The sequence below is a fragment of the Centrocercus urophasianus genome, unplaced genomic scaffold (genome assembly GCF_019232065.1).
Source record: "Centrocercus urophasianus isolate 14NV4802_14NV808 unplaced genomic scaffold, USGS_Curo_1.0 seq_22, whole genome shotgun sequence".
NCBI lineage: Eukaryota > Metazoa > Chordata > Aves > Galliformes > Phasianidae > Centrocercus > Centrocercus urophasianus.
In genome coordinates, this window is record NW_024884778.1 from 12,277,725 (window position 1) to 12,297,015 (window position 19,291).

The 19,291-nt window shown below is 35.5% G+C and overlaps 1 protein-coding gene across 1 annotated transcript in view; it reads right to left on the reverse strand.

The window, feature by feature from the left end:
• CACNA2D3 (calcium voltage-gated channel auxiliary subunit alpha2delta 3) overlaps positions 1-19,291 on the reverse strand; it is a 397,031-nt gene that overhangs the window by 177,326 nt on the left and 200,414 nt on the right. The window lies entirely within an intron of this gene.

Below are 19,291 nucleotides of genomic sequence, written 5' to 3' on the forward strand. Positions count from 1 at the left end.
CAGACATAGTTGCTTCCTCTATCAATGAATAAATAGGATTTGCCAACACTGGATTATGTTTTTTCTCCATTCACTCACATTCACTTTTTTTTCTGCTAGAAAAATCACTAGCTATGAATATGAAGATACATGCACCTACACATTATCTGCAATTTATATGTAGCATTTAAGAAAATATTCTCCTCTCTCTTGTCTTCCAGGGGTAGTTCTGGTATCTTTTAAAATATGTCACTTGAAGGAAATTGAATAAGCCTCACATTCAAAATTAATTGGCGTAAGTGCCTTTGTTCCTAGAACATATGAAAAATGGGTAAAACCTGTTCTATTTCTATTCTTGAAATCAAGAGTAAACACACATACACATACAGACACAGACTATACACTCTTAGACTGACTCCAAACTATTTTAGGAGATACTCAGTAGGCCAAAGTCATCATCTGTGCAGAAAAATTGGCCACTTCAATTGTATACCAGGTGACTGTTACCCATCAGCTAAAGTTAATAATGACAAACGTCTACTGTAATCCTATGCAAAATTTATATTGCTAATGGACTTAAAATTCTTAATAAATTGAACATAGGCACAAAAATAACATCAGAAAAATTCTCTCTTCCACAAACTACGTCTCATTGTTCTAAGTCAGCAAATCCCTTGCTTTTAAAACTCAATTTAAATTAGTAGCATAAGAGAAAATACATAGCCAGTCTTTATATACTTGAGAATAGATCTCATCTATGATTGTACAAAGGTAGAATTAATTATTGTTGTGGCTAGATTCTCTTAGCAAAGCTACAAATTTTGCCGTGCACAGAATAAATCCCTTACATATTATCAACCCACTACCTGCTCACAGTTGTTTTTGTTTTAAAATAGTAACTAATTATTAACAAGTACAAACAATTACTACCTAGCGTTTCAAACAAATTTCTAAAAATGGTAACATAGCAATGGCCAGCTACAGCCATTTCTATCAGGATTAATTGAAGTCTGGCTATAATAAAATGAAAAACAGACAGAAGGGAGCTATTTTAAGCTGTACTAATTGCATTACTGTTGCAAAACCTCACGCTTGTTAAGAAGTGCATGAAAAGGAGCTGTACTCTATCACAACCCTTTCACAAAATTCTGAAGATCTTATATGACTTCCTTTTATTTTCTTTTCTGCTTGTACTTTATTTCAGTTGGAAAGTGACAAAAGAAGTTATTTTCAGCCATCACTTTTTCACTGCTGGACTCAGTGCAGTGGCTGTCCATAGAGCCCAAGCCAGGAGGATACAGTGCACCAATTTTTCAGAGAAACATACATGTCTAAGTAGAAATAAAAGCCCCTTTCTTAATGCATCTTCCTTCAGGTTTCTTCCTTCTCTTGCTAATAGTGCACAGATTTGACAGCTTGAGTGGAAGTCATTCCTGGATCTCTCATCATCAAGAAAGTGATGACTATGTGTTCAGTCCTTATAGTCATGACAGCGCTTTCGTTCCCTTTTTTGGATTCCAGTCTCTCCTTTTCCCATGCCAGTACTTCTCTTTCAACTTTTGTACAGCCACTCCCTGTCATTTTCTAGCATGTTTAATGACATGCATATATTGACTGTTTATTTAAATACCTTGCTTCTTACACAGTAGACTGAGATATACCCCATGCCAGACCACAAGTCAAAGAAACCTTAAATATTCAAACACATGCATATTATTAGAACAGCATGTGATGAGGTATGGTTTTTTTTCTCTATGGTATGATACTTTTTCAAAAGGAAAAGAAATGTACTGCTGTCAATTAATATATTATGTTCCAACAACATTTTAAAGTATGTTGCAGAAACTCAAAACATTTGCACAGTTAAAAATACATCAGTGCCTTAATCCTATGGAAGGAAAATAAAGGGTGGGGTTGTTTTTTGCTTTTTTTTTTTTTTAATTTAAGTTCCAAGAAAAAGATGAAAGAATAAGATTTCCAATTCTGAATTAAAAACCAGATTTTAAAGGTACCAGATGACTTATGACTTTCAAAAAATAACATTCACTGTGTAAAACACCTGAGAGTTTTTGAAAATGTGACTAAATGCACATTAGGGCACTGATTAGCCACTGCACAGAATTGTGAACACATGTAGCATTCGTAATTGCTGAAAACTGTCTTTTCTATAACACCATAGATGCTCTGCTTAGCACTGCTGGGAAAGACCATATGTGGGCTGCTTAGCCCAAAGCTCTGACAGGACAAACACAATTGTTTCTGTTGCTATCTTTCTTCTGTTAAACCAGAGGGAAGTAAGCTTAATTAGGAAAAAGAGACAGGATTAAATTAACACTATCTCAATGGCCCTGTTTGGTGTCTTCTAGCTTCTGATCTCAAACGGGCACCAAAATGTCCAAGCCATTTTAAAGGACTGACTGCAACTTAAAGCAGTAAGATGCAGCTATAGACATCTCCCTAACATTACAGTGCTATCATAGAGCATTCTACAGCTTGAAGCGAAGGTTTGTGAATACAACAAAGAATACACGATTCTGTTATTCATTTTGCTTAAAGACTTACACATTAGGAACACACTATAGCTGAAACCTGTACTCCATACTCAAAAGCAAAGCATTTGCCAAACGCAACAGAAATCAGTTCAAAATGTAAGAAAAAATTACATACTGGGAACTAGCAACCTGTCATACTCATTTCCTAGACTTCCAGACATGTACTGCATAGCAGTGCTCTTGTAGAAATGTGTTCAACAGCCATATTTAACATTCTCACACTGCACAGTGGCACTTTAGCATGCTGACATCTCTAACCTAAGCCTGTTAAAACTTTTCTGTAACCTCAGTTCCAAAAATTGAGGAAAACGGAAAAAGTTTGAGGACTTCCCTATTTAGGCAAATCTTCATAAGCCTTACAGATGGAAGATAAAACAGCATAGCTCTTATGTGGCTATGCTGTATTCATATGTATTATTTGACAGTCAGTGTATTAAATCTGGTTCCTTCTCGATTTTGCTTTATGAATACAGCTAGTCTCAGTGTTAAATTAAATGTGTTTCTCACAGAGTATATAATCCAAAAGAAATAGAAGCCAGATTTATAACAAAAACTGACTGAAATGCAAGACTTTTTGAGAGCATAACTTTCCCCAACTTGAATACCATGCAAGTATATCATTTGAAAAGAGAAGGACTGGCTGGATGCTCTCTACAAAGTACTATCACACTATCATAGAATCCTAGAATGGCTTGGGTTGGAAAAAACATTAAAGTTCATCACCTGAGCTAACAGGTAAAATGAAGGCAGGTGTCCATATTCATTTAATATGAAGCAACTCAATAATGCTTCCAATGAACAGCTGAACTCTGCCATGACAGAAACTTTTGTGCTCTTCAGAGGACATGCCCTGGCTCCATCATTTGCATTTCTGTTCCAAGGGAAGCATCACCAATTTGAAGGTCCCAGGAAAGGAAGGCTAATGAAGATTAAAGGATGGCATGAGTTATTTTACTATTAATAACCAAACCAAATACACTGGCTTGTTTATTTCTCAGTTTAATTTTTTTACTCTAACATTCACCATCAATTATTTCTGTATCTAAATACACTTTTTTTCTGTGTCTAAAAGACAACTTTTAGTCAGCTGTGGAAAAACTTACTTATCTGTCAAGGGGAATTTTGTAAATGTCCCTCTGAAGTTGGCAGCCCTGATCCTGAGCTGAACTTTGACAGCAGGTTGTGCATCTCAGTGAAGAAAGAGCAGATTGCCTCCAAAACTCAAATATGCAAAAATTGTATGTGTTATCAGCAGAAGAGAAATCAGAAATGAAAAGCAGACAAGGAGGTTACCTGGAGTTTATCCTTACACAAAGACAACTCAAAGAGTTAAAAACAGAGCTGTGGAATACTAGTAGGGAAAATCTTGGCAGTATAGTAGGATCAGGACTTAATTTATTTTTCTATATATAATAGGAGTTATATAGTTAATATGCATATTTTTAATATAGAAATGCATAACATATTATATAAACAATTAAGCACAAGTGCTGCTCTGAAAGTAACGCTTCCTATTTTGTTAAGTTGGCCCACAACACCAGAGCCACACGTTGGTGTGACAGCAGCAGAATTTGAAGCTTCCCACCAAAGAGTGGATGCTGGCACAGTGAGCTGGTGGGTGATGTGTTTCAGCAGTGTGACAGCAACTGAAAGACAAGCTACATTCCAGATGGTCATGCAGAGATTTATGGGTGTGGCATGCAGGCTTTTGTTCTTCACTGGTGAAAATGTATAGCTAATGGTGACCATGTTCAAAAACAGTGTTTTGTAGCTCAATATTTGCTCTGTGAAACAGTGTAACTGTGCTCTTTGTATCTGTTGTAATTTCCATGGAAATAAATAGGAGGCAACCCTCTGAGTGACCTACGCATATAATTTACGCTTCTAATTATAGCACTTTAAGAAGTGTATTATGAGTTTCTACAGGGTATGAGTTAACAGGAGTTAATCAGGATATATCTAGTGCAGGCACACGGTCTGTGGTTAAAACATCTCTGAATGGAACACCTGGCTGGCTGCTAAAGATTTGATGCTCTTTAGCTATGCCAACCAACACTAGCTCATTTTGGAGCATAGGAGCTAACACGGATAGTTAGGGTTATGACCCCACATTTAACATTGAACCTTTCACTCAGCACTTTTTGCCACTTCAGAAACTCCTGGGAAGAAACTTTCTATATTTGTGCCGCTAGCTATGATGTTAACTGCAAAATGCAGTGCTTTGGCTGACTTCTAAAAGGCCATGTTCTAATTACGAGCAAAGGTTGTAGCCTCCGAATTGACATTTAGTCAAAACTAAGCAATTCTAAAGCCTGTTGCCTTTTAGCAGTTACAGTAATACAAATGGGTCACACATGATACAAAAAATGAGCAGAAAAGATAAGTTTCACCACTGAGCCTTTATACCTACCATACCCCCTTTGTGCTATACCTAGCATAAATCTGAGGCTTTCAGTTCAAAACGCCTAGTACAAAAAACAATCACAAAAACAGCAGGTCCTCTAAATAAAATCAGCATTTCTCTTACAGGTCATTTTTATACATTCCTGCAAATGGTTTCAGGTTTGACTAATTTTTACTTACCATTTCTTAATTACTTAATGATGACATTCCCAAACAGGTCCTCAAAGTTTGCTTAAATTTAGGAGAAAATATATTTATCCATTGTCAAAAGATTTGACAGATTCTACTTTTACTTTCAGGTCCCACAGAACAGAACATCTTAATGCAACAGAGGCACATAAAACTTTCTGAAGTCAACACGGACATTGCTAACCTTGTCAGCAGACAATTACTCTTTAAAACCACAGACTGCCAAGCTTGGTAATACACTGAAGCTGAAGGACATCCATTACATGTGAGAAGGACTCCCCAGTTATCGTGCATTATCCATACCTGAGTCTAAGATGTTTTTCATCTGCTTTTTTTCTTCAAACTTCCATTTAAAAATACGTTCCTTCCTAAGATGCAAGTGTACACATTAATCAAAATTTGTGGATAGTTAAATTTGGGTGCCAAATGTGACTGCTAAGGAATGTGGCTGGTAAGGCAAGTGAAAGCAAGATTAAGTTTAGAATCAACATAATTTCCTCTAGAAAAATCTCCACCCAATTAATAGCACCATTCAATGACATGGCTTTAATTCACTTCATTTAATGCTGCCAAGATGTATAGTTTCTTACATATGTATTTCATTCAAGAAACTAAAAATAATATAAGCAATCAACACGGAAACAAAGATGAAAAATATGTGGTAATGAATTAATTTATGTATAATGAAATCATTTTGTTTCTTATTACACAACCTAAACCATACTGCCCCACCCTTTTTGTTTTTTGGGTTTTTTTTGTTGCCTTTCTTTTTCTAAATTAATATCCTTTCTTTTGTCAATGTTATTTTAAAACAAAAATTATCTGAAAGGTTATCTAAAACTTCTCTTTTATAATACTGATTTGAATACACATAATTTGCCTTTGCATTATACAGGAACTTCCCTATTTTATATAAAAACTTCCCAACAAGCACAATGAATTTTACCAGGAATAACATTACTGTTACTGAGGGAACATTCTACTCAAACAAAGGGAGGTTTTTGCTACCGAACAAGAGCTAGGAAGCTTTCCAATAACAAGGGTTCTCCCTCTCTTCCCTCCCACTCCTGTTCTGACCTAGAAGCTAAAGTATTTTTCTTTTTGCAAGGTTAATTATGTCTGCTCGGATATCTGAACTCAGTCTGCGAGCTCACAGTGAGCTTAGAAGAACGGGAAAGGAGAACAGGGAAGGAAGAGATGTTCATTCAGCAGCAGCAGAAGCGTTTTGTGTTGAGATGCACAGACATCTACCACTTCCTGCTTGTGCCACTGTTGGTGTCACTGCTCACCAGAAGCATCTGGACCCTCTGTTTAGCATACCTTCCTCTGCCTCTAGCCTGTGTTGCTAGAGCAAGACAGAAGATACAAAGTAGAGATCAATCCCACCTTCCTCCTTCCTTGCTCCTGGAAGTCCCCACTTCATTGACACAGCCAGATCGGACCATCAGTCTAATAAAGTTCATCCAGAATGATATCACAATAAGCTTAAGACAATTTAAACCATGGAGCAATGCTCTTACGTTCTTGCCATCTTTCTTTTTTTAGGGAGGTTTTTACTGTGTTGTCAATTCAAAAAACTAGTGGCAGTGAAATGGAGATGAAACAACCATACAGTGCCACTTCATAGCGAACATGACTGTAGACGTTACCAAGTATTATAATGGCACTGCAGCCACAGATTTGTTTAAGATGTTAATGAAGTGGTAGCTAAAGAGATCCTTATTGCATCTGCAAGGCACAGTCAAGTTGGCAAAATTTCTAAGCACAGAAAAAGCAGACTTAAAACTAACTGCAAGGCAACCAGCAGAGCTCAGATTTATTCTTTCCACATTCATATGCTCATCTGTGATCCAAGATCAGTAACTTGTAAGAGAAATATGCATTAGCCTATGCTAAGAGATACAACATGTAACAATGAAGAGGATAAAAATGAGAATTCCTTTGATTTAAAATACTTTGGGAAAAGTAATATTTGAGAACTAAAATTGACATTATGCACACATAATGCTTCCACTGTACTCATCAAGCTCATTCACACAGTCATAGAATCATAGGGGGTGGAAGGGACTTCTGGAGATCAAGTCCAGCTCCCCCTGTAGGTTTCCTGCAGCAGGTTGAGAAGGAAGGCGTTTACTACCTCAACTGAATAAAAACAATCTTTCCATTAAATTTTCTTTTTTTTTTTTTCTTCTGTAATGAAATTTCTATTTTCCTCTCTGAACAGCACATATAGACATAACTCCTTCATTCTTAGATGTTACTTTTCATAGATGCCATCCACCTGCACCTCAATCTCGCTGAAATGCATTCCTTCCTTTGCATGTATTATTAATACACTTCACCACTAACACTGCCTGGGCTACATTTTCAGTTCAGTCATTTAATTTTTTTTCTTCTTCTTCATCAAGATAGCCAACTGGAATAGAGGCGACAATGATCAGCAGAGGATTGTATTATTATGCAAATAATCTCCAAGGCATTTTATTTTTATAGGTAAAATGTTACAATTTTATTCTTTTAGTTATTTTCTTACAAGCTTTCAAGACATTAGCTAGGGCCTTCTCACATTCTGTCTCCCTCGACTTTTAATAATGTGATTTTATTTATTTTTTCTTATTTATTTACTTATTTATTGGGGTTATTTCTCATGCTTCCATTCAGAATAATTCTCTAAGCAACACTTCTTTTAGGTGGCCTGTCTGGTTTGACTGTTGCTGAGCTAGCCTATGACTTTATTGCTTATTTGGTTATTGATTGCAGCATTGACTAAAGTGAGAGATATCAGCAGCATAAGAACTTGTAGAAATAATGAACCTCCTTGTTCCATCCTGTGCTTTGAGTATTTTGTCTTCTCATTCGGTAAGATTAATGTGTGCACATTATTGCCTCAACACCGTTACAACTTCTTTTTGTTTTTTTGGTAAGGAATAAAACTGTGACCCACTAACAATATAATTAACACTAGCAGCCAACAGAGTGATAATTTAGCTTTTAAAAAAGGCAGATATCACAACACTAGCTGAATGGAAAATTAGATGTGTTTCTTTTAATATGAAAATATGGCAGTGTTAATGTCAGATCCTGCTGGCTGCATACTGGGAAAGAAAATGACTTCTGCTTTATCACTCAAGCTTCAGTAGCAGCCCATAGCTATCAGTGAGAGAGCTGAATAGAATACAGTGTACTCTACATGGCACTTCTGACAGGACAGAAAAAAAAACACACAAGGTTTAGCTAAGCTGTTTCAGCCAAAACATGAGGATTTACTCACATCAGATCTGGAAGGACCAGAAGGGAGTTGCTGCCCTCCTCTACAGCACACTGCACAGATCTATTCCTAGGTCATGTAGATATTTTCAAACTGCCTTGTTCTACAGCTAGAACTCTAAAATAAAGCTGTCTCCTATTACAGAGGAGCATTTCAAAACAGTCCTATATTTCATAGCAAACCTATGTATTTGTCACGTTATTACATAGATCTGTGAATCTATGTAGAGAAAGTTTCAAAGTGCATATTCTTGTACATTCTTCTGAACACTTTTACAGCCTGACTCACTGACTGCTCCTTTCCACCATTCTCAAAGTCTCACTTGTCTTAACCTTTCATCTTACTTGAAACTGCTTCTTCAGGCTCCTTCCCCTTCCCTCATACCACCATTGCCTCTACGGACCTGGATGTTCTTTGTTCCTCTCCCTTCCTTTACAGGCTCTGGCTGCTAAGTCAGTCCAGCTAATGCAGAAGAATTTATTAATCTTAGCAGCATTTGGCACAAGTTGCCCCTAGACCTTCATTCCTATTTTAGGATCAAATATATGTTTTCATTAGGCATTGTTTCATGCTTGCAAGTTGGAAAAAGGAATACCACAGATAATAAGAAAAAAAATAACTCTTCGTAAGGATAAGAAGTACAGGGTGTGAGTTCAGTTTTGATAGCACTGGTCTGGGCCTTTGGGTTGTTAATAATAATACCATTATGTAAAACTATGAAGGTTAGGAAAATAAAACTGAGTCTCTACTTATCTGTGGTTATTCTGGATCATTTGGTACTTTCAACAAGCAGTTACTGTGTCTGTATTGTAGAAAGATTTGTACAGAGACAATTGTATTCTCTCTTGGGGAAAGGGTGTGAAATTACCCTTGTAAAATTTCAACTGAAAAAATAATTTTTTGACTGTCTCTTAAAAAAATATATATATATATATCTGTTCTGTCGTGCTGGCATAGAATGAATATCTACATTTCTGTGATGGATAAATGTACTCTAAATATATAATGCATAAAGTAAACGTGAACTTTCCTGGATGAAAATCATTATGTAAATAGAAGATAGAAGTGCATACTCTAGTTGAAGGAAGAATTAGCACAAAGTTTGTCCCATTTCAGAAATTATCATTAACTAACTTTCTTCTCCAATAGCTTTTGAATTTCCTGCTGAGTTATGACTGCTGAAACAACAGCATTTCAGAATTAGAGGGAAAACAACGCAGGCAGAACAGTGAATACAGACATTAACAAACATTTCAAAATATTGCACGGAAGAACAAAAGAAGAGCAGTGTGCCACTGAGGGGATCTGGGTGACATCTGTTTAATGTCACCTGGTAGAAACATCAGCTAGTTTTACTTACCATGTCATTTTTTCAGGATTGGATTGCTACTGAAAAGAGCACTGAACAGATTAAAAAAAAAAAAAGAAAAAGAAAAAGAAAAAAAGAAAAAGCTATCCTGAACCTCTCTCCAGCAGAAGAAAGCCATTTTCCAAGTCTATTGTCTGATGCAATGTAGAAACTCCATTCAGTAAACTAAACTGGGAGAAAATACTTCACCTTAGAAAAGGAAGAAATCAGAAACAACAGTGATATCAAGTAGGTGAAAGTAAGAAGATAAGAAACATGCGATAAAGTTTGAAGAGAGATGCTATGTGCCATTTTGTTGAATGTAGAGCTGGTCTACAATGTGGGCACACCTCTGCAAAGGGCAATTAGAAAAACTTGATACTTTGTGTGTATCGACTGATAAATGAATAGTACGACAATGAAGTCAGACCTAAAAACTAAGGATTTTAGAGCAGGTGGAATTATCACCTGCATTTTGCCAAAGGCTAAGCAGCAGTCTTGATGGACCCACTGGCCAATTGGAGATGACATATTCTGTATTTCTGACATATGTTCATAAAATTGAGTGAATTCGCTTTATCTATTTGCTTATAAATGTTATACAACAACTTTTGCCAGCATTTGCACTTTCAAGGAAGTAAATTTGCAGAGATTTATTTCAAAAGAAATTCTAAGAGAGACCTTAATAATACCACTTTAATGGTTGACTGAGTTGATTGAATCAATTCCTTTGCAACAGCCAACCAACATCTCCCCCAGTAAATCTGCAGAAATCAGTTAAGGTAGCCTCTTGATGTAACAGCACAGAGCTGGTAGAAGGGCGGGGAGAACCTTGGCTGCACAGCTAATAATTGTAATTATAATGATAAAAGCTCATAAATGGCTTCATTCTACACTGTCACTCACAGCACAACCTTCCATCGCTCACTCCTGCTGCACACAATGACCTTTGTCATGCTTGAGAAAACAGCTTCCCGCTGTGATTTGACTCTTACTGAGTGGCCAGATGGGGCAGTTTTGCTTCATTATTTGTGTCTGTGAAGTGAAAATGCCAACAGAAAGATTCATTACTGTCAAGATCATCTCTGCAAAGCTCCTCTGATTTATTAGGGCACAAACTGCTGCACTGGCTGTAATGAAACATAAATGTTCTGTAAGGCCTATGAACTTGAGAAGGAAATACACTGCCATCAAGAGGCAATGGGCCTAATTTATTAACGGCACTATCACAGAAAATCACACCAGCAGCACGGATTGCAGCAGTTGTGGGGGATAATGTAACAGATTAGCCAATGTCACATTTAAATAAAATCACTGCCTTCACTTTTTTGAAATTTGTACAGTGCAGACAGAATGAAATGCAATGGAATTTCTAAATACATTAAAATATTAATGCCTTTCAAATTCTTATTAATAATGAGATTATAATCCAGACTAGTACATTGCAGGATACGTAAATTAAGTCTTAAGTTATCTTTCAAGGAGAAATTTACTGTTGAATTCCAGAATAGTCTAGTTGGGTTTTTTTGTTTGTTTTTTTTTTTAAGCTCTACATTTTGTTAGTTGGTACAGATTTTTGTATGCTTTTTTTCTCACATCACAGACCTTGCCTGTGTTTTCAGTTAATGCAGTGGAAAGCTCCTAAAACATTACAGCCAGTTATGATGAAAAATAAGCATTAATGAAGCACTGAAACAGCTTTTCCATGTCTGTCATGAATTTTATGTATTACTTGAATACAATACACCAGCTACTTTGTCCACATTAAGAAGGATAAAGAGCACTTCAGCAATACAGGAATAATTTTACACTGACTTCTAGTGTGGCCATGAAGATGTTTATATGCTCACACTGGTTCAGTTTGCTGGCACTAGCATTCAAGCTGCACATTTTAAAACTGAATCCAAATCTGCAACCATCAACTGTCTTCTGCACTTTCAGGAATGAAGCAACAAATAATTTTCACACTCAATTAATGTATCATAGGAGAAATGTAAACAAGTAATTAAAAATCTACACATCTAAATAAGAATTACACAGAAGTTCCTTCTTGCAATCCTCGTTAAATAATTTTGTCATGTACTTTTTCCAAAACTCAGACATACAGCATAGATGAATTTTTAATAATCTAATCTCAGAATGTTGTTTCAGAAAACTTCTTGCAAGAGGTTTTCTTGCACTGAAAGAAACTTCCTAACAGAACAATATATAACAATTCAAGCAGTCATGATCAAAAGATCAAACCAGCATAAGACATTTTGCTTTTAGAATAGCAGCAAAATTAATTAAGCAAATTAAAATACAAGAGTATCTACTTATGATGGCATCATAACTTGGCCTGTGATTCTAATTTAATAATCCAGCCTCATTCAGAGGGCAAGTACACTTTGAACTGACACAGTTCCTGTCAGTAGTTCTGGGTCTTGTAGATACTGTTAGCACTTGATTAAATATAAATGTAGGAATGAAGGCCAGGTTCTCTTGCCACTCAACAACCCATTAATAAGTCACTCTGGAGGAAGGAGAAAAAGGCAAATGTTTTGTTGAGCTACTTTCTTTTGGGAAGTCTAAATCCATTCATTAGAAGAAAAAAAATAGTTCATTGGTTGAGTTTTTAACTTGCTTGTATGGCTTGTTTTACATTACTATTCCCTTATGGCTATTAAATGTTCTGATATTTAAAAAGCTGTGAACTAAACCAAGTGTTTTCCCATCTATTTCTCACTAAATGCTGTAAAGTTATCTAGATTGCTTTCTGCAAATCTACGTGTCATTTCAAACTATTCAATTAATGCCGTAGCCTATAAAAAATTATTTAAACATAAAAATACAGAATATAGTAGCACTGGATGCTGAAACATTTATTACATTTTCTTCATGTAATAATCTGGACAGTAGTTACTTGCAAGTCAGAAATGTGAGCACTGGAGTGAAGAACTTGCCTGCTGTACTCCTATCATTTTCCTAAGAGTCCTTAGTGGGCTCCTGAACACCTCTTTTAGACAGCTGTTCCTACTGTTAACTTATTGTATTTATGGAATTGAATAACTGGCAACAAAGAGGACATCTAAGAGTTGCTCAGTGTGATGTAGAGAGGCACAGTGCTTACCAGAGTTTCCTAGCTGAACTGAGGAGGTTGATGGAGGGATTCACTTTTGTAGGAAAGAAATTTGCTATTTTCCTAAAGTGTCAGTACTTTTCAACTGAAATGCTTGCTCTGGCTGGTTGGCACCAATTAATGACTGTCACCTCCCTTCATGAAAAGGGGACACAATTTTGAGCGACTTTTGTGAAAGCTATGAAGAGAGGACAAAAATTTTCTACATGCTTGCTTCTATGTGACCAAAAATAGAGTAACTTCAATTTAGTCATGTCTGCTAATACGGGCAAAGTATGTGAGGATTCTATTAAGAACAAAACAATTTTGAAAATTGTTTAGATTTCCTATTTTTTATGCAAGTAGAACACACACAAGGAGAGTTCGGAGTTTCATGTTTCAGAATATTGTATTTAACATATATTCATAGGACATTGATCTAATGGCTTATTAGATGTTACTCTTGCTGCAAATGTAGAGCCAAATACATTTTTTTCTGGTTGAAATTGCACAAACATGATGTACCACAAAGGCATCGTCAGATGTTTGGCTCATCTCTAGCTTCCATACATAACCTTTTAAGGAGAATTTAGGTCAGCCTAAATAAAGCAGTTTCTTTCAAAATGGGGTGCCATATGTCAAAATATACTTAATCAGCCAGAATTGTTTTTAGCCAAAAACTCAGTATTATCAGATACGGTGCTAATATCTCTGCAGTCACAAATTTCTTGTGCTGTTAGTATATGAATATTTTGCACAAATTTGGTTCTGGTTATTCAAACGAATCAAAATATTGGAAAAATACTATTATAGTTATTACAATCATACTGATGATAATACTGTTAAGTTTCCATCATGCTTTTTATAGAATGAGTTCTGTCACCAATTTTTTATTTTTATTTCTGAACAGTCTCAATCTCTTTATAGATGCCATGTACTTCTCAGCATGAAATTCAGATAACTTAGATACATAGCCCAAGAAGAGCAGATAACACTCATTTTGATGGAATTCCACTGAATAACATACAAGATGCTATGAACAGATTTTATATAGCAAAAGGAAAAAGGGATTTCACAAAGCAGCTAACAGGTCCCTTTACTCTTGGCAAATATTCTCCTCATGTAGGAAACAAAGAAAAGGGAATTCCTAGGGGTCTCCAAAATAGAGCAATTTTCTAAAGAAACTCTTTTGGCAAATAGGACGAAGAAAGTATCGTTACACTGGATAAATCTCTGGTGGGTTGTGTGTGCTGCCTACATTCCAGACACCCAGGAACAGCACTGCCAAGAACACAGATTTTTTATTAAAACAAGATAAACTCAGCTACTGGGTACAGGATGCCCCCAGTATGGACTCAGCAGAGGCAGAAATTCTGAAGCGCACTAACAGTCTGAAGCCTTTTAAAGGTAGATGTGGTCCCTGTTAAACCTAAGAGAGATTTTAGACCTCACTAATCTCTACTTTCTACACAATGGCATGATGCTACCAATATATTCCCAACTCCGCATGGAAAAAAATGCAAGCAGTACTGACACTATAGTGTATGAATCTTAGAATGGATTGGGTTGCAAGAGTTTTCAAGTATCATCAAGTTCCAATCCTCCGGCCACACACAGGGTTGCCAGCCACTAGATCTAGAACTAGATGTGATTGCCCAGGGCAATCCAACCTAGCCTTAAACTCCTCCAGGGATGGAGCATCCACAACAGGAGATATGGGGGAAATAGGGAATAAAACTTGCAATCAATAAAATTCTAAATACATTTGTGAATGGTAGTCTGATTTTTCTTTTTCACTGGAATATAAACCATAAAGTCAGGTTCAAATTATACTCAAGAAATTAGCAGAAATCTACAACTGTTCATATTCCCCAGTCCTATGGTCCCTAATCAAAATTCCTAGCAGTACAACCACAAAAATGCCACATTGATGGTGCTCCCACAGATTGGTGGGATTAGAAACGTTTTTTCAACTGCAAATGACAAGAAATGGCAGGATAGAAAGATAATGTAACCAAGGCCATGTTTGCATACAGGATTAAATTCATCTTCCATGAATATTTGTGCCTATAAGACTTGATAGCATGAGTAAATGATGAAAATTAAACCTTAAGTTTGATATAAGCTTACCCAAAGCAAATGTTTAGTGCTCACCTATCTCTACCACAGATGTTTCAGCAAGCAGTATTTAGACAAAACTCTCCTTTTATGGAAAATTCTGCCATTTATTTTTCACAGTGAGAGCAAAACTAATAAATGTATACTCAGTTAATTTAATTCTTGGAGATTAAGTTAATAGAGTAGATGAACTGCCTAGGGATTTTTCCATTTATTTGTAAAAATAATTGAAAACAACTGCACACCTACTTCAGGGCAATTGCAATTAAGTCATTTTCAGGCTGGTCAAGTTTTTTGTTCTGGTTTGGCTTTTTTTGACAACGCAAAATTGGGGAGAGGCACGCGCTTCAGAAGAGGCACATTGGAATCTTGAATAAGTGACACGCTACATATAACTAAGCACTGTATGATGGATACTTTGTGTACCTGGGAATGTAAGGGACATCGTAAGGGAGATCAGCTGCAGCCTTAAATTCAGTACATGCTGGAAATCATATTGAGATCCAACATTTATTTATAGCTTTAGACGACCCCATTTGCACACAGTGATAGCTCCCTGCAACCTTTCATGCAAATTTATAACAAAAAATAACTTTCAGATGGTTTACCACAGTTTACAGCATGTTCCACCCATTTCTTATTTGCATAAGTTTTATGTAGTATTCAGGGAAGAGAAAATCTACAAGAACAAGAGCAGATATTCTTGAGTTGAAAACTTGCACGTTGCTTCCTATCTGACATACTGAATATGTTGTTCAGTTTATTTCTAGTAACTGAAATGTAAATTATTAATTGTGAGAACGGTATTATTTTATCTTTTGCCATTATTCTCCATAATGAGTAAATTTTTTTTCATGCTTTTTTTTTTTTTTTGTCTTATATTATTAAAGCAATTGGAAAGCACAAAGACAGAAAAGACAGACTATAACTGATGCTACCCTTGTTATTATTAAAAAAAAAAAAAAATTCTCCTTCTTTAGAGGCTGATAGAATAACATAATAGAAAGTCCTGGTTTCTTCTTAACAAGAGGAAGGCAAGAAGCTTGTGTAGTGCATACGTATGTTGCCTCGGTTCATGGACACTTCCAAATTTTCCTTTAAGCTTCCTCACAACATACAGTTGTAATCTTTTTCAGGGTGTTTGTGGGAGTGATTTTTCCTCAAACAAGTATAACTTGTTTCTATCTGTTTTTTAAAAAAATTGAAGAAAGCATAAAAACGTTACCAGAAGTTACTGAATAATTCGAGATTCTATTGAAGTATTACAGATATGAAAATGGACAGTAAGGTTTGCAAGATGCACAGTCCTTAAGAAAAGAGCACTCTCAGTGGCTATTGTCTTGATTTTCATAGAGAAGTCAGAAGTAAAAAAATCAAATTATTCTGCAGTATTTACAGCTGCTTCTATTTTCATAATGAATTGCTGACCAGCAACCATTGGGATATATATTTTATTGTCACAATATAAGTTCAATAATTAGTCCCAAAAGATTTAAAATCCTACATGGTTTTTCAAGATTTGAATGTCTAGTGATGTAAGATGGCAGAATAAGAACTTGAGTTTTCTAGGGCATTTGTCAATGCACTAAATTGAACTCCACTGTTAAAATTCCTTAAAAAAGATTTCAACTGCTTGTAAGAGGAAACCTCTGTGACTGAGCTTAAGTCTTAACAGAAGTCAATGCACAAATGTTATCCCATTAAAACAGAACATATTCATTCAGACATACAAATCTGTCAGTTTTGCACTGAGAAAATTACAATAGGGATAGTAGAGAGGATTACAAGATGATGATATTTGGAACTTCACAGAGAAGAATAGGTTTTTATCAGTATTGCAGCAAATGTCCGCACATGGGAACAGAACACAAGTTATATCGACAGAGACAACCATATTCTTCAGAAGTCTCAGATTCTAGGTAATATTGTTATGTCAGTTTAAATATATATAAAATATAAATACAGATTGAGATGAACAAAGCATGCTCTAAATGGATATTCTATAAAATGCAGATTCACTAACAGCTCAAGATTCAACTACTCAGAAAGGCTCAGTAGACCCACAACAGAGTTCTAAAGAGGGGATTGTTTGGAATAACTTGTTTAGTTCTTAATTCAGTAAAGCTCTTTAATGTATGCCTGAATCTCTTGCTTCAGTTAGCTGAGATGTAATAATTCACATATGTAAACACTTTGCTGAAATGAACACTAAACTACACGTCTATGATCTCCTGCATGTAATGAATCTTCCACACCATGTCGATATATGTGCATGTATTGTTGGATTATTATATAGCCAGACACCACGAAGGCTAACAGAGGTTCTCTGGCAAAATGGTATGTATGAATAACAATTTCATATATAAACAATGTCTGTTATAGTTTCAAACCAGCAGAATTTGGCCTCTCAGAGCAAAATGAGCAAGAAATACCATTCACAATATGTAATAAGATGCCAGCAAGAGAATACTATACCAAACATTTAACTTCCTCCTTTTGTAACATTCCCTTTCCAAACATCTCTTGAGATTCGATATTTAAACATGCAATTTACCAACCTTCTCAACTCAATATAAATACCCAGCAGAATTTCACTTAAAGCTTCAGTATGTAACGAAACAACACATGATGGCTTATTTTAATTCAGTAAGAATTATATAAAATAGAATTATATGAGGATGTCATTAAAAGAAAAGTGATAGGTAGAAATACTTTCAGCATCCAGATACAAAAGTCTGAAAACAATTATTTCTTTGTGCTACTCTATAGTTTTCCAGGGTAATTAACAATTACTCATAGGCTACTGGAATTGCCATACCTCATCAGACCAGCTTTGTATCTGACCAATTGGTTAGGAAAATATGCAATAAATCTTTTTCTTATTTAAGCCTCATGTTTGGACTCTGCTCTGCTTGTGTTACCACATGTAACTGTAAACATTCTTGTCAGACATAAACAAATCTTAAAACCCATAAATACTTGTCCACTATATAACATTATGTTTGGTTCTGGCTTAATTTGCATTCTAAAAAAAAATAAGGAATAGAAATTTGAAATTTTATTACAGTATATTCCAAAGGCAATAAAGGAGACCTAAGACAGCCTTTGAGAATAACCACAGATTAAGTTTTCACTCTTCCTTGTCTGTAAAATCAGTGAACAGTCAGAAGTTTTCACTTAATCTTGTGCTGCAATGAACAGAAAGTATCTGTAAAGAAAGCATTCTTGTAATTCTGCTATATCCTTATTGTGACAAACAGATGACTCAGAGTAACTCAAGTTTTGTCATTTTAATCACATTTTTCACCTACACTTTCCTCTGAAATGGGACCTTTAATATAGATATTTCATACTCATCTAGGTATTTCTTATGCACACTCATTTTATCTTAAATTTTGGAATGCTTTCTTTATGTCTCCAAAATGCACGAAATAATCTTTAAAAATCTTTTTTCTTTCTGTTTTTTTTTTTTTTTTTAAACAACCAAAAGCTATGATTTTTGTGTCATTAGTATCACGAGTTCCTGAAAAATACTTTAGACAATCTATTTCAGATTGTGTATTATTCTCCCTTTTGATTGTGCATTATTTATTAGTTATTCTGTATGACATATAGCTAATTTGCTGTTGTGTCTCGCCCTGATTATATGACAAACATTACCAGGGCAATGGCACGTTGGATATACATGTACATTGTGTTTAAATGATCATCTCAACCAAAACTCCTAGAACGTCCAGAAAGCATCAGTCAGTACATGATTCTAGCCAGTCATATAATGATGTACATGAGAAGCAATAATCCTTCCTTTGGCAACCCACATGCACTCTGAAGGATAAGATTCAATTACCCTTAACTTCACAAAAAAACATCTCCCCACATTTTGGTTTTAAGTAATGCAGGAGAAGTTCACTGATGGCAAATTGGACTGATATGTTATTGGATTCCTTGAGAGTTATACCAAATACAAGCAGAAATAGAAATGAATAATATCACCTTCCAACCCAGGACGTTCTACAATTCTGACACTTTCTGGGAGCAAACCTGAAGGGTTGATATCTTCTTCCTCCCTGATCTCCTCCCCTCCACAAAAACAATTACAACAACAAAAAAGCAAACAAACCAGGAAAAAAAAAAAAAAAACCACAAAAAAGTCCTATCACGATTTTAAATTAAAAATATCTATTGAAATACATAAGTGAAGAGTTTTGCTTACTTTCTAATAGTGTATTTGAACATATTATTAGAAGCAATGTTAAAGAGGAAAAACATGAGTGTTCCAACAGGCATCAGAGATATTACTGAGCTGCAAAAGCTTCATGCTGTAGTCATACAAACAA